Source organism: Myodes glareolus, chromosome 21 (assembly GCF_982192425.1).
Source record: "Myodes glareolus chromosome 21, mMyoGla1.1, whole genome shotgun sequence".
NCBI classification, from domain to species: Eukaryota; Metazoa; Chordata; class Mammalia; order Rodentia; family Cricetidae; genus Myodes; species Myodes glareolus.
The window spans coordinates 55087242-55103957 of NC_142046.1; the positions used below are offsets into that span (position 1 = coordinate 55087242).

At 44.0% G+C, this 16716-nt stretch overlaps 1 long non-coding RNA gene across 3 annotated transcripts; it reads right to left on the reverse strand.

Annotated features, from left to right (window-relative positions):
* Positions 1 to 2850: 2850 nt before the first annotated feature.
* LOC146890393 (uncharacterized) lies at positions 2851 to 16413 on the reverse strand. Of its 3 annotated transcripts, XR_014998795.2 has the most exons (5): positions 15835 to 16413; positions 14122 to 14266; positions 10653 to 10915; positions 7485 to 7657; positions 2851 to 6084 (listed from the first exon to the last, which is right to left on the reverse strand). It is a non-coding gene; the product is annotated as an uncharacterized LOC146890393 (long non-coding RNA). The 3 variants fall into 3 exon arrangements; XR_014998794.2 differs by lacking the exon at positions 14122 to 14266 and having other exon boundaries at positions 15835 to 16292; XR_014998793.2 differs by lacking the exon at positions 14122 to 14266 and having other exon boundaries at positions 15700 to 16292.
* Between the last annotated feature and the right edge of the window lie 303 nt (positions 16414 to 16716).

Below are 16716 nucleotides of genomic sequence, written 5' to 3' on the forward strand. Positions count from 1 at the left end.
GTGGTTACAACAGTCAAGGTCTGAATAAGGAATAGAAGTGGGGAGAGCACACTGGCTCAAGAGCACCAGAGAATCCACAAGGCTGTCAAACTTAGACATAAGAAAGGTATCAAAAACTACTTGTGTATTTACTACTTACAGTGTGAACACCTGAGATAGACGATGGTATTCAACCAGGAGAACGACTTCAACTTAATGAACTTCCAAACTCAAGGAGGGAAATCGGAGGAGCCTCTACCGAGTAGCGAGTTGAGACAAACTCAATTCTGGAAGTGGCAACACCGCACTGTCCACCACCCCAGTGTCCAAAGGGAGCTGACACTACTTCTCTGGATCACAAGAGAGACCTCATTTACATACACAGATCTGCACTCACTGCCTGACACGATGGGTAGAAACCCACACCGTGAATCCGTGTTTGTGATACAATGAAATGCAAAAGGCGGAGAGAGCAGACAGTGCATAGTATGGGAGGAGTGGAGATTCAGAGGAAACGCTATGAGGGAAAATGATCCAGAGAGGCTAAGAGAAAGGTGAAGAAAGACACAGCTGGGAGGCTGGAGGAGGTGAGAAGGTGAAAACAGACTCAGGGAAAATCCGTGTGTGTGTGTGTGTGTGTGTGTGTGTGTGTGTGTGTGTGTGTGTGTGTGTGTGTTGTGTGCACTCTTGTGTGAGAGAGATTCCAGAAAGACATGGAAAATAAGAACTGAACTGTTAGTGAATTTGACAGTTCATAACCTCTAGGTGAGTCTGAGTGCAGAGTGACCGAGCAGGGGACATTAGTCCGGTGACTTGAAGGAAATGAGGACTCGGGGCCTCTAGGATCCTTTAAAGGATAGAACAGAAATGCAGAGATGGAGTTCGTTAGAGGCTGGCATGTTTTACACAAACTCAACCAAAGGGATAAAATAGCTTAGCACTAAAACTCACTGTGTGTGGGAATGACTTAGTTTCAGATTTAGCATATTCCCATTTATGAAGTACTGACTTTATGCTAAGAAGTGTGCCAGCACCTTCCCACACTTGCTATTTTTATATGTAAAGCCAGCATCCTTTGCAGTGGGCGAACCGAGTCGAAGGATACTTACCTTTCCGGCAATAGGGTAAAAGTATCCTAGAACATGTTTTAACAGCCCGAGTTCAATATAATGTTCCCCACAAAGCACACACTTTCTTACTATCTGTGCGATTATTACCCACTGGCTTCATCTATTTAATAATAATAATATAATATTATTTAATATAATAATAATAATAATAATAATAATAATGTCTGGCTTGGCCAGATATATTGTGCTCTTCTATTCCTCTTTCGCTGCATTTTTTTGTGGCTAATTCATTTGGGAAACGGTTTGAAAATACACTGCACTCACTGCCCCTGTGGTTAGGCAGTTCCTTGTTTCCCATCCAGACATTCCAGATAGGAACCTACTGTGTTAGAACCGCCACCGCTGCGCATACAGATCAGGGACACGCAGACTCAGCAGCTCTTTTTGGTCTCTGTTGATTCTTATGGTTTTGTTGTCCTGTTTTGTTTTCAAGACAGGCTCCAAGGGAGTCATAATTGCTAGCAAACCATTCACATTGCTTTGCTGTTAGCTTTGGCGATTTTTGGCTAGGTCAAGTTACAGTAGCCGATCCTCACGCTAACAGAAAGTAATGAAACTCCCGGTTCTTCTTACATCTGGCAAACTGTCTTTAAGATTCCTGGCCTCTTTCCGAGCGCTACAGTTGTTCCTATGAGCCATCCTTCTGGTTCTTTCCTGGGCTTGGATTCTAATCCTGCCTCCCTTGGATGATTACAATATCCTACCACTGAATTACAGTTACGTCTTGAGGTTTTTCTAGTCATTCCTTTGCAAGAATTGCAAAGCAATGTATTGCACAAGGGACCCCTCTTCCACATCTGGAAGGGGCATGGAGGCCCCTGTGTAAACATTCCCGTTTTTTGTCAACCCTCTTGGCCTTCTTGGCACACCCCAGAGGGTTATATCATCGAAAACAGAAAACTAAAAGTAAATTGTGAGGAGAATCTTTTTGTTTCAGTCTCTAGACTATTAGAACAGAACAACTTTTATCCTGGTCACAGAGATGTGAACCCCTTCATTGCAACAATGACCTTTACCTGTCCCTTCTCAAATGAAAGTCAGCCATTCTTAGATTGTAAAGGCCCATAAATCCATTGGCTCCCATGTCTATTCTAGCTACACAGAAAAACTGTTTTTTTTTTTTCAAACTCATTTGTTTCATATCAGCTAGTTCCTACATTGGGGCCATTCTCTGCCCTGCTCAGAACAAATTCTGTTATTTGATTTCCACATAGTATAGTGACCCTACAGATCATTCATAATACCTCTGATGCAGCAAATACAGTTCTTTCCCGTAGCCAGGTAGAGATAAATGTGTGACCTGAATCTCCTCCCGATTAAAAAATCTCACTGAAATACTGAAGTCACCGCACAGCCGACAAGTCGATACCCCAGTGGATCAGTGCTTTTTAAAGGTCAGCAAGTTTCTTTCCTTGCACATCTCAAAAACTCCCACTGAGGTAGGTGGGAAATTCAATGGAATTTCTGAGACACAGGGGTCAAGACAGACCTACAGCACTCAGGACACACACACAAAATATCTATGCAAATCCCATATTCATGGGACTTCGAGTGGGACCTCCACTTCTAAAGGAGAATTGCTTGTTTTTATATATATATATAGTTTAATGTCTTAAGTCCCAGCACTTGTGGGGCTGAGACATGAAGACCACCGAGGGATTAAGGCCAGCGTGGAGTATGGGGAGCTCCAGTCTAGCCTGGGCAACAGAGTGAGATGCACTCTTAAGTAAAGCAAGAGAAATGACACTTTCAAATTCACTTCTTTTTTTAACCAAGACGTTATTGACAGTTGAAATAGGGGCAGGGTGGACGTCAGCCAGAACAGAGATTGAGGCCATATTTCCAAAGGCAGGTGCTAAATGACAGGCAGAATTGCTAACGGAGAAGAGAGGAGGCAACAGACGTGCAGACCGTGCCCCTGATGGTCCTTATGCTCCAGACGAGCAGGCCAGTAGATTCCCTATCTCCACGACATGTACAGAATCCTTTGTTCTCACTTAGCAAGGATGTAGGATGACAAAGACAGTCTAGTAGTTGGAATTTTTAAGTGGAACCAAAGCAAAAGGAAATCACCTTCCCATATGCTTCTAGGTTTCTTGGGAATCTTCCTGTGGCCAGGAGAAAATTTCTTGTCTTATCTCCTATAAAAATAAAGGATCAAGGGATTACGGATGGAGAAAGCCTTTTGAGCATTTCTCTGCCTCCTTTAGTGGGACTCAGTGCTGAGACTGGTAGGATGCTATTTGCCTTTTTCTGAAACCACCAGCGTTTTACTATGGTGGTTCGAATGTTTGAATATATCCATATATACCAATGTTTGAATATATCCATATATTGTACATATAAGTATATATGATGTGAGATTCCCCGCTGTATGCTGTGAATATGTTTTATTACCATTGATTAATAAAGATGCTGTTTTGGGCCTTTGGCAGGGCAGAATAGAGCAAGGTGGGAATTACAAGCAGACAGAAGAGAGAGTAGACAGAGTCAGAGAGATGCCCTGGAACCTTACCCGTAAACCATGAGCTTCGTGGTAAAATACAAAGTAATAGAAATTGGTTAAATTAAGATGTTAGAGTTAGTTAGTAAGAATCCTTAGCTGATAGGTCAAGCAATGTTTTAATTAATACAGTTTCTGTGTGATTATTTCCAGTCTGGGCAACCAGGAACAAACAAGCAGCCACTGCCTGATACTATACTTCCATTTCTCTCCCATAAGAGCATACAAATCACTACACCAGGGGTTAATAGTAATTTATTTTCCAAAATTGAGATTCCTCTATTAGTTGAGTTTTCTGATCTACTAAAAGTAAGCCTTTGGGCTTCAAGTTCTCCCCATTCCTCAATAAATTTAGAATGCTGAGGGCACACACACACATACATACATGTACACACACACACACACACACACACACACACACACACACACATGCACTTGCTTTTCAGGTCATCTTTCAAAAGGCATCGTGTCTCACTGGGCAAGTTCTGAACACAGGAAAAGAGTATAAACAATGCTGAGTGTGCCCTAGAAATTGTTTAAGATAAAATTCAACAAAATTCTCATTCTCCAACTGTCATTTGTCACCCCTACCTCCTAGGTAAAAGTGGGGAAATAAGTTTGGTTGACTAGGGGCTATTATTAATTAAAACCAAGAATGCTTTAATCTAAAGTCTAAGGTCTTGGCCACACATTTTTATTCCTATAAAAATATAAAATAAAATAAAAGCAGGATAAGAAAATGTCTCTTGGTTTGAAGCTCTTGTCATGAAAGTGTGAAGGACAGAATATGGCTCCTAGGACCCACATAAGTAGGTGCCATAGCCTGTCTACCCAGCTCAGGGGATTAGTTCTGAGGCGCGCTGGCTACTAGCACAGTGGAAATGTCAGTGTTCAACAAAAGATGATGCCTCAATATGCAAGGCGGAGAGCCACCAAGGAGAACATCCAGTGTCAACCTCCACATGCACACATGTCCATACACCTGAACACATATCTGTGCCACTCATACAAACACACATCACACACATATGCAAAAATAAAAAGATTCTTATTTAAAGAAACCAAACTAATATTATTCTCTATGGCCATACAAAAGTCCATCTCCTCACTCTTTCCTAGTTTCAAGGTGGCTGGACCAAGTCTGAGAAGAGCACTAGATCTAAGCCATAACAGCACATTAGCCATTGAGACCACATCAACATTTCACTATGGGAATTCTCCTGCCCATGCGCTCAGTCATGGACTTGGAGTCACTGTGGGGCAGATTCCGTGCCGTTTACCAGTTTTGTGACTTCCCGTTGGTTACTGACAGTCTCTGTGTGGTGCACAGCATACTTGTAAGGTGAGCAGTCCAGCATGGCTAGCCTCTAGGGCTACAGCGGGACAAAGAGGGAGTGACTGAGTAAAGTACTCCATGCCGGGTGCTGCTTAATGCAACTCTGTTCACTGTCTTTCTGGTCCCCTCGCGTGCTAACTGCACACTGTTTCTTAGAGGTCCGCAGATCAACTGCTTCAGAATTACCTGGGGCAGTTTATATACAAGCTGGGTTACTGGTCCCCCTCCCCAGCATAGTCTCCAGGACGTCTGGGGAGAGTTTTAGAAGAAAAGCATCCGGGACTCTCCTGTGCTCATAGTCTGAGAGTCACAGCCGCTGCAGTTCTGAATACATCTATATTTGCTAAGTTTTGTGTGCTGCCTACGGCAATCACAGGGTCTCCTTTCAGCTGGTCGCCTTTTCTGTTTAGGTCAAAGCAGAGTCCCTTCTTCCACTCTGTAAGTTCAGGTAACCCCCTGCTTGGGTGTCATGAACACTTATCGTGTGCGACTGCCAAACGTCCGCACCTACAACGTCTCAATTTTATATTAGATCACTCTCAGAGATGCCCCCCCGAACTCCAGAAGCAGAAGCAGAATGTCTCTCTCTTTCATGCTCCCTACACCCCACCCTGTGAGTCCACATGTGGACATAAATGTTTGTGTACACACTTATTCCAGATCAAGAACATTTGGCCCGCACTCGGCTAGACACCCCTACCTAGACTTCAGCCTGCACGCAAGAGGCCTGAGGACAGAGGGTGGGTGGGGGTAGCCCAGCCCCTGACGCTGTGGTCAGCAGCCCTGACAGTGTGCAACAGCCTCAGTGATGAGGAGAGCCCCCACTCTGGCCCCTGCCAAGTTTGCACGGAAATGTCCTTGATAAGGTTGGGGGAAAGTGGCTTGCGAAGCATTAAGATGTTCTCCAATTATGCTAAAAGGTGGACAATCTTAGGAATATTTGATAAGGTTCAGCAAAGAGACAAAGACTTGGCTAGCATACTAACACGCCGGCTTCAGGCCGGATATGTCCAATCCACTTTTGCAGAAGTGATTGCTTCTTCAATATGCCTGACCTCAGGATCTAATAGGCAATGCTGCTGCCTTGACCTCTCCTTGCAGAACTGGGAAGCCATCTCCGACTCTTCTTCCATGTTCTGCAGGCAAAAACAGATGGAACTGAGTGGGTGGACTTAATACTAACAGACAAAAAATACCAAACCTGGGGTGGGTGGCCATGAGAGATGGAAGGACGGCAGGAAAAAGAGAGACACAGGCCATGGAGGTGGGTGGAAAGACTTCAGTGTGACGGTGTGAGGGAGGCAGGCTCTCTCTCTCTCCCTCTCCCTTTCTCTTTCTCTCCTCACCCTTCCCTCAATTTCACCCCTCCCCTCCTCTTCCATATGCAAAATTTTCTCATGCTATGCATGTATTAAGCTTCAGAGGGGAGGTCAACAGATCTGGAGGGTAAGTTCAAGCCAGGGGTGCACCTTAGAAGCTCTTTTGTCTGAGGCATGGGGGTCTGCAAAGGGCCAAGTTCTCAAAAACACTAAAGGTAGCCGAAGGACTTGACTTGACCTTGAAAGTCTCTTTCAGCCACAAGGTCTATTCTGAGACTACTCAACTCCACTCCAAACCCAACTTCATCAACCAGAGCTCCGCTGCATTTCCATCAACCCTTTTGCCATTCTTGTTTCACCTTGTCTATAGCTCTGGCTAATCTGGATCTCACTCTGGTGAGCAGGCTGGCCTCAAACCTGAAGCCATCCTCCTGCCTCTGTCTCCTGGGTGCTGGAGCTACACTCATGCACCACTATGTCCAGATTACCTGTCCTGTATCTACCCACCACTTTTTTTTTTGCTTGTTTTGTTTTGTTCTTTTTTTGGGAGGGGGGGATAGGGTTTCTCTGTAGCTTTGGAGCCCGTCCTGGAACTTGCTCTTGTAGACCAGGCTGGCCTCGAACTCACAGAGAGCCACCTGTCTCTGCCTCCTGAGTGCTGGAATTAAAGGCGTGTGCCACCACCGCCCAGCCCCCGCCACTTCTTTTAAAAACACAAATCTTGTATGTTGTAATATGCTCCACCTCTCCTCCCTGTAACTGTAGGTCTCAGAAAACCCTGGCCCCCATCCTTGCCCAAGAAATGGGATTATTGGTCTGACGTAATCCCATTCTTCTTTACATGAGATGCTAATTTGGTCAATGAGACATGCATGGAAATCTTCATGAAGGCTCCTGGCAAGGGCTGGATGGGTGGGGATTCTCATTCCCAAGGGAGTGAGCCACGGGAGGAAAGCAATCCTGTAGCTCTGGAAGATTTTGACTTTGCTGTGAGGTCCGGAACAGCTGCAGCCAACCTAGCAGCCTGAGGCTGAAGGGGGATCCTGCTCCACTGAGTCACTCAACCCTGAAATCTGCCCCCAGCTCTCAACTAAAGGAGCACACTGATTGGATGGAGACACCTCGAGTTGCAGCCCAACTGACAGACTTCCCTCTGTGTGTAAATGATGGATAAATAGAAATACGCCTCCAGGACACCATGGTGTGGAAAGTCTTACCCTCTGTGGCAGTGTCCATTTGACTAGTCCTTGAGAACAGTCATGATCTCATTTCTAATCTCAGATATAACATTGCGTCTTGTGATGTCTTTGTCCGGCAGTAGCAGCAGCTGTTTGAAAGGAAAGTGTGTGTTCCCCGAGGAAGATGCTCTACTTGGAAACCTTTCATGGACCTAGGATGTAAAATGTACAGAAGGTTTTTTGTTTTTTATTTTGTCTTTTTAATTTTTAAAACATGTCATACATGGAAATATACCAAACATACTATATGCATATTCCCCTCACACGGCATCATTTGTATTAGCTCCCAAGACTTTGAAGGACCTCAGAGCTACCTAGCATCTTTCCTGGAAAGATGTGGGAGTCAAAGAAATCAAAGGATTCCCTAAATATCACCCAGATTGCCCAAGACTACAGGTGATGGCAACGAAACCAACCACAATAGGCAGATACTGTCAATCTAATTTACACCATACACTTTACTTCTGTAATTCCAGCTACAAAGCAATCCTAGGGAGTAAATAGCATTTATTCTCTGTTTGGGAAGGAGGAGGATGGATGCTTAAGATATCAAATGCTGTCCGCAATTTACTAACCAGTGGTTCTGAAAAGCAGCAGAGATGACATTCAGACCCAGGGCAGCATAACTCAGAAGCGAGCACACACAGAGTGAGCTGCCAGACCTCATTCCAGCAGATGCTGGTAGACCCCCATCCACCAAGGCAGCACTCACGTGCAGAAGAAAATGGAAATTAGAGTAAGGTATTGTGTTTTAAACTTTTATAGCTCTTCATGGTTATTAAATTCTAACCAATATTCTAGAGAATATTACAGAGGAAAAATGAGCCTTGTAATATGGTCTAAACCTACTTAATAGTTGTGTATATTAAAATAGCATCGAGATAAGATATAACTGGGTCTTCTCGAAGCACGGCATCATTTTTCCCAAAGCTTTAAATGACTGTTAGAAATGAGAGTGTGTTTCCCTTTTATTATTCTCAAAGAATTAAAGAAAAACACCTTGACTTTATCCTTTCTGATCTCCCCTATTTATCAGGCTGACGTTTTGGAATTTGGGTTTGCTATGAAAATAGCTTTGTGGATGAAAGAGCATTGTGTTGGGCCGGTGTCTGTTTTGAGCACCATGAGTCCCGCCTTCATTGTTCTGTTTTGCTACAAAATTACCATGGCTATTTTTAAGCCTGAGCTGTAGACTTCTCCTCTATGAGCCACTCCTTCTCTTGGCTCACTGGTCCCAATGGCTTTTCTAGCCCTACAGATGAGCCATCCCTCATGTAAGATTTTTGTGGCTTCTCATCTATCTATAATTGCTTCTCAAAAACTAGAAAATTATGTACTACATATTTGCCCTCTCGATCTGCAGTACCCTCTGACTGAGGCAATAACCTGCCATGCTTAAACAATTAGTGAAATACAGAGGACACTTGGGTTCTTACATGCTGCTAACGTCACATCAAATGCAGCTTTAGGAGGTCAGATAATGGCGTGATGGATCCTGACAAGCCTCTTTTGCACACATATGGCTAATCCAGACCTGCTATGCTAGGAGCTTCTTGACAGGTCTTAACCTTCTACCATATGAAGTCTGGGATTCTGTGGGACAGTCTCCATGACTCAAATGTGGCTAGTGCTTTAGAATCAGGTCATGCTTAGTGTGATATTTTTGGTGAAATAGGTCCCTTGTCTTCTACTGATGTTGATCTCTCAGTATGATTCTGGGATACATTCCTGGATGCAGACAGATCATGCAAAACTTTTCATCTATGTGTGAATTCAGTTGATTATTCATTCATTCCCTGACTGGACTACCAATGAGCAAAGCTTTTTAGATCTTCATTCTAGACTGTACCTAATTTCAGAGCTATATCATCAAATATTTCTGAATTGGATTCTGGACATCTCCTGTGGAATATTCCTTACACTGTGTGAATATATGCTGCTGTGATTGGTTTAATAAACAAGTTGACTGGCCAGTAGCTGAACAGGAGAAAGTAAGGTGGGAAAGCCAAACTGAGAATGATGGAATGAGGAAGGGTAGAGTCTGGAGTCTCCCATGAACACAGAACATATGCCACGCTAATAAAGGTACTGTCACATGGTAGAGTGTAAATAAGAAATATGGGTTAACTAAAATGTAAGAGCTAGTTAGTAACAAGCCTGAGCTACTGACTGAGCATTGATAAGTAATATTAAATCTCTGTGTGGTAATTTAGAAGCAGCTGCCGGGATGGGGAGTAGGTGGTCAGGACAGGAAAACTTACTACTACAGACCTCTACAGAATCAATAATTTAATAAAGCTGAAAGTGAGAACATAGTTTCTGGATTCTTACAAAGAAGCAGTGTAATTCAGAGGTTAAGACAGACTCCGTGGTAACGGGCTTGAATCTGACAGTTAGCTTAGATGTCAGGGAGACCACTCAGTCCCTCAGTCCTCAGTTTCCTCACCTTTAAAATTTGGAGCATTGTTGACTGAGGTTTCTGTCCCACCAGGCCCTACAGTCGTTCAGTCCCAAACAAATACACAGAGGTCTACATTAATCATAAACTGATTGGCCTAGTAGCTCAGGCTTCTTATTAATTAATTCTTACATCTTACATTAACCATTATTCTTGTCTGTGTCAGCCATGTGGCTGGGTACCTTTCATTAGCGAGGCATTTTCATCTTGCTTCCTCTGTGTCTGGGTGATGACTGTAGACTGACTCCTCTTCCCAGAATTCTCCTGTTCTCATCGCCCTGCCTATGATTCCTGCCTGGTTGCCTCACCTATACTTCCTGCCTGGCTACTGGCCAATCAGCATTTTATTAAAATACAATCGACAGGGTAAAAGACCATTGTCCCACAGCAGAGCACTTTATCCCCATAGGAGTCATAAGAGAAACACACAAATCAATACCGAAAAGCTCATAAAACTGAGTAGGTATGAAGTACTCCTTCTTGGTAAGTATCAAGCACCACACGCTATGACGCGCATGATGCATAAATTATCTCAACTAAATCTACAACCCACGCGTCACTTTCAGGTTCAGCCTAAACACGAGTAAACCGAGGCTCAGCAATAGTAGGTGAATTGCCAAAGTCAGAAGGTGCTCTGAGGAGCAAAGATAAAAGTCCAGCTCAGGCGCCCACCAGTGGAAGCCACTCACCTTAGAACTCTGCTCCGCTGTCCTTGGTTCAGGGAAGCGGCTAAAAACGCATCCCGTTCAGAAAACCCTCTAGCCAGCACTGTGACCTCCCACAAAGAGGACAGGGCTTTACTTATCTCCGTTTGTTCTTTTCTTGTACTTCCCGGGCCATGAAATTTCTTTGCCGACGGAAGTAGGAAAATCACGCCTCCCTGGATCGGTCGCAGAACAGCTTTATTGCCATGACCCTGAGTTACATTGAGGGTTGAGATCTTTCTGGAGTCCTGCAAATGCATACAGAAACAGAGTCAAAGACAAGTGCTTCTGCTTCTTAGTGGAAATGGTATGGAAAGAAATCCTGAACTTTTTCAGTAGTGAATGAGATGATGGAGCATTCTGCTGCCTCCTCCAAGAAATCAAACTTACCTCAACTTCTGAATACAGTCTGAGTACAGAATACACACCAGGAAAGAGCAGGGGCCAGGATTTTAATGGCAGATTTTAACTCCTCTGGGGCTGTCTGTCACACTGTGAAGTTTTGCATTCTATCAAAGAGAGTCTCTTTGTTCAGAAAAATGAATGTATTTTATCACAAATTTTTGTTATAATCAGAGTAACATACATTGTGAATATCTGTTAAGTAGACATAACTCAAAAAATTTAACAACAAAATAGATGAAATAAAGTCTAACTTTTATTGAGTGCTTTCTGTATGCCAATTATGTTGTGTACATTAATTATCTCATTTAATCCAAATACCAGTAGGATATTTTAAAAATTGCTTTTTACTATAGATGAAAGAGTTAAAAATGAAATAAAAACTGAATTATCTTGTCCAAGTACAGACAGAACACCTTGTTTTTTAGAAAAAAAAAATTGCAATCTCTTCCCTAGACTGAAGTCAAGCATAACTCAACAAACAGTGGCCCATGTCTGAACTACATTTCCCAGCTTCCTTTGCATCTTAATTAAGTCACTTCCAAATTATCAGCTGTTGGATGCGAAAACACAGAGCTTCTAGGAGACTGAGAAACAACCACAAGACAAAGGAGCCTCTTCCCTTAATCAGATGAGGGAAGGTATTGCTCTTGAGGAACACAAACACTGGGTTGTTAGGCGAGACAGAAATACTGTTCTCTCTGTCTCTCTGTCTCTCTCCCTGTGTGTGTGTGCGCGCGCGCGCGCGCGCCAAGGAACTGTTAATTCTGAATCTATCTATTTGATACAGCAATCAGGGTTACCCTAACTAATATGTAAGATTACTCTGGAAGAGCGAGAAAGAAAATCAAGACATTTCAGGCCCAGAACATGCCTTCTTAACTGCTGTGGAGGGCCCCTAGGAGATGGGCAGGGGCTTTTCCCTGAAGCCCTGGCCTGGAAGAAATGTAAAAGGAGATAGAGGCCCTACGAAGGGCCTGGTTTTCTTGTGTCCTGCTGTGTTGTGTTTAGCTGTGACTATAAAGACCAGCCAACCAAACCACGGCAACAAAGCATCATCTTGAAAGGCTGTGCACAGGAATTTGCATTTCTTTTCCTTCTCAACTTTGCTTGGTGGGGGGTGGATAAAATAATTCTTCGTGATGCATTTTTCAATGCATTAGGTAAGTTTGATTCTCCAGACCTGAGAAACATCTCTCTGGTATGATTATACTCAAACATAGCCCTGTCTGAAAGTTGATAGCCAGCCATGGCTCTTGATGCTACCTAAACTCTTCCGGTTTCCCAGCTCCTTCCTCGGGCCACCCCCACACTTCCCCTAAACCATCCTAGCTATCTGGACCAATGCATACCTTTTTTTTTTTATTAGCTAAATTTCCTAGATGGTTATGATTTTAAAATCTCTGGCCTCGGAGTGCTATAATTACCTCTTGATGATGTAATTAGTAACAAAATTTAAAAGGGTATCATGGGACACCTAGAACCTTTCCAAATGCATCCACCTCATTTATAAAAGGTTTTGAAACACTTCACTGACCAGCTTCCTCATAAAAACGGGGCTCCCAAGGTGACAAAATTCACTTCCTCCCAGCGAACACTGTACGTTGACCTATGCAATAATGTTAGGCTGAAGAATATTATAAATGTTGTCAGTGACCAGTAACTCACAAGCGCTCTCATTACCTTAGCCATGATGGAGGCAGGTGTGCTGAAGTTAGCACCCTGGGATCCATTAGACATGATGTAGGGAATTAGTCATTAGTCCCCATAAGGTGGTGGTTTTTTTCCCACTGTGGTGATACGGAGGGTTTAACACAAGCGCTCCAGTGTGAGAGCTAAACCATTCCCTGGCAGCTCAGGTGCCGTCTAATGAGACCTCCGCAGCCAGCCCTGGGTTCACATGGGATGGCAATTGTCGCCTCAACCCTGCCTCCATCTGCCACCCCATCACAATGACGGTCGCTGAAAGAGAACCAGGGTGCAGCCCTAACACGATGCTATAAGGGCCCATTAAAGCAGCTAAGTGACCCACCCAGCACACATGTCTTCAGCCTGCTTGCGTCTGCTTCATTTCTCCGGCATGTAAACGGTATGCTATCCAATGAGAGAACCCAGTTCGTAACCAACTCAGCACATTAAGGAGAGACTTCAGTGGGAGCGGACACCGCAATGCTAACCTTAGCAGCGAGAATCTGGTCTACGATGGCAACTTCGCCTCATTAGGGAAGAATGGGTGGGTAAATCTCAGAAGCCTTTGGTATTTGTCAGAAGTTTCTAGATTTTACCAAGTATTCCAACGGCCTTGGGGCTTTAAATGGAAGTTAGAGGTATAGATGAGCAAGCAGAGAGTGCACGTTTTATTGAAAGTCATTCAAGGCTTGGAAGGGAAGAAAAGAATCACAGGAAGAGAAAGGAGACAGAGTGACCTATGGCTTACTGAGAGGGAGCAAAGAACCTCGGTGGAGAAAAAGTAGCTGGGTGTAGAATAAATTAGGAGGTAATCTTGCTAATTGGGAATTTAGGTAGGAGCAAATCAGAAGCCCCAGACTGAAGGGAAATGGAAGGCTCTGCAGGACATTTCAGATGCCCTATGTGATCTGGACTGATGTTTGGAAGAAACTGTGGAGACAAAGAAAGGTCCTGCTATCTTTCAGGGTTTTCTTGGCCATCAAGCCTTTTGAGGTGGAAAGCCTAGTTTTAACCTTGGGGTCATGTTTCACTAGCTGTATTTTCTTAAGCTAAGAATTTTATCTCTTCTCATCCTGAGAAAACAGAAATAACCTTTTATTTTACCTCTTGGAGTATGGACCTTGTACAAGGCAACAGAAGAGACTCTACTTTGGACCCCAAAAGAACAGTCTAGAGGCCAAGGAGCAAAGCTTCAAGTCCTAGTCAGACCACTGGCTTGGCTCTGCAGAGTACAAATCTGCTGTGGTTTTAAAAATGTATTCTATTTTTTAAATTGTGCTTGTGCCTGTGTCTAGGTATGCATTTGAACATGTCTTCTAGTGCCCATATCAGTTACTTTCTGTTTCTACGAAAAAAAACCCACCTGACCAAAAGTGACTTTATGGAAGAAACAGTCTGCTTTGGCAGACAGTTTCAGAAAGATAGGACTCCATCATGATGGTGAGGAGGCATGGCAACAGGCAGCCCAGGACAGGAGCAGGAAGCTGACAGTTCACATTTTACCAACACTACAAAGCAGAGAGGGTAAACAGGATGTGGTAAGAGTCTTTACCTCTCAGGGCCCACCCACAGTCACATACAATACAATACAATACAATACAATACAATACAATACCATACATACAATACATATGGGAAGGCTGTACCTTCCCAATACTCCCCCAGCAGAGCCACCACCTGGGAATCCAGTGTTCAAGTGTCAATGGGGAGGTGGCATTTCTCATTCAAGCTACCTCAGTGCCCATGGAGAAGAGGGGTCTGAGTTCTGGACCTCGAGATGCAGGTTTGTGATGAGCCTCCAGGTGCTGAGAACCAAACCCTGGTCCTATAGAAGAGCCGCAAGCACTCTTGACCACCAAATGACTCTCTTGTCTCATAAAAATTGGTTTGAAGGCCTAAGGATTGATAAAATCAGTCTGACCTTATGCACTAGGTGTTCCGTGTCAAACACACCTCTGAGGAGACACTAGAAAGCTTTGCAAAGAATTAAGGAAATACTTACTTGACAAAGTCTATCCTGAAGCAAAAGCCATGTTCAGAGATTCTCTCAGAGGAAAAGTGGCAAAGACATACAGAACTATCATTATAGCAGCGTATTCAGCTCATTTTTGGTGAATAAAGACATAGTCTTTTTTGGAAAGTGAGCCAGGTCCCATCTCAGCTTGGGACCTATCAGATGGGTATAAATTCCCAGGGTTCCCTTGTCAGCTCTCCGCACTGCCTGCTCACTGTGGTAAATCCCTCACGTACATTCCAATGGTCCTTGAATGGCTCCCTCCTGCCAATATTATTCCATCAGCCTGCAAGGTCTCCATACTGCTGAGGCACCCCATTCCAGCACACCTGAATACTGTGGCCAGATGTACCACTTCCAGAAGAAAATGATTCTCCGTCATTCAGCCAAACTCCCTTACCTGCCGGTTTCAAGAATACCCAAGATCCACCCCATTCACCTTTCAAAGCGGCCGCTGCTTGGAAGTTGTTCTTTGAGTCAAGTGACACCCATTTTCCAAACCTGCTACTTATTTCCTCACCTTCCTGACTTTGTCTTTACTGTGTCCCTCTCGTTTTGATATCCAGACCAAAGGTATGATCTTAGCTGTGCCTTATACCGTGTGTATTGTGTTGGATAGATTTCTTCTAAGAACACCCCTTTAAAATGAGCCTCCTATCTTCATCCCTTTGAGACTCCTTAAATAACCCCCCTTTGAATTTTCTCCGTACAGCTGTATTTTTTTCTTTGTAGCATAATCATTTGTGTCTTCTGTAGTCTGTCTTCTAAGCTGCAGATTCTTACGATCGGAGCTTTCCTACCTAACTCAAGAAATGTCTAACGTTTCTTTCACGGACAGATGAGTCAATGGTTAAACACAAGAAGTTTTCTTCCTTTGCTAATGTCCTTCTACTTGAAACACTCTGCCTTTGGCCCCCAAATACTCACCAGACTTCAGAGTTAGGATCAAGGTTCATCCGCTCCATGAAACCTTCCCCAAAGTGCGCTAGCTGCTGTGGTGTCCATGCACCCAAGCCAAACGCATAATCCGCCCAGCTTCTGTTTAGAGAACACCGATCTTACCTCCCCAAAGCAGAATCTTAGGCTGGAGGTCCATACACGGGATTGGAGACTATAAACCCTCTAAAATGAAATGTAATTTTTTTAAATGTAAAGGCCAAGGTGTACTGAGAAGATCCAAAGTTCTGTAGCTCAAAAGAAGTTAAGAAAGCCACTGTTCTCAGAGGACCATTAGCTCTTTCCTGGAGCCGAGGTGGAGTGTCCTGCACGTCCTTCCTGTTTCCCTCAGTGGTTAGACTCCTCCTGAGTTGCTGGCAGCCTGTCCTTGGAGAGATCAATGTCTTTTGACTTCCCTGGTCTTTGGTGCTCCCCCTGCACAGGCCCCAACCCCAGAGCTCTTAGGAAGCGACAAGGAATAATCTCAGGGGTGTAATGAGTGTGTGGTGAAGTTGAAGTGATGGAAGAGCACCTGGCCTTGGAGAACTCTCTTTGTGCGAGTGAAATTCTGAAGAGTTGGAACAGACACTATCAACCTGCATAAAGGTCAAGAAGGAGTAGTTAAAAAGTAAACCCATAAAGGAGCCGGTCAGTGGAGGAGGCCTGGTGTGGTCCCGGAGGCTGTGGCTGAAACCCCACTTTGTCTCATCTCTTGCCTTCCTGCTGGGCCCAACCCAAGCACCTTGGTGCCTCAGAACAGAGTATGGGAACCCACACATGTTGAGATAATACCAGATAGCCTTTCCAGAACACAAGGCTCTCAGGGACAGAATTTCCACTTGAGGTTGAGCAGCAGGCCCAAGTCAGCTCTTGCCAGCTCTGATGTTCTTACGGGAAAGAAAAACAAAAATCACTGGAGTTTCTCAAAGTTATAAATGACGGCTCTCGCTGTTTAACAAAGGGGTTGATTTAAAAAGGAAACCAAATCAGGGCAAGTCCGAGATCCGT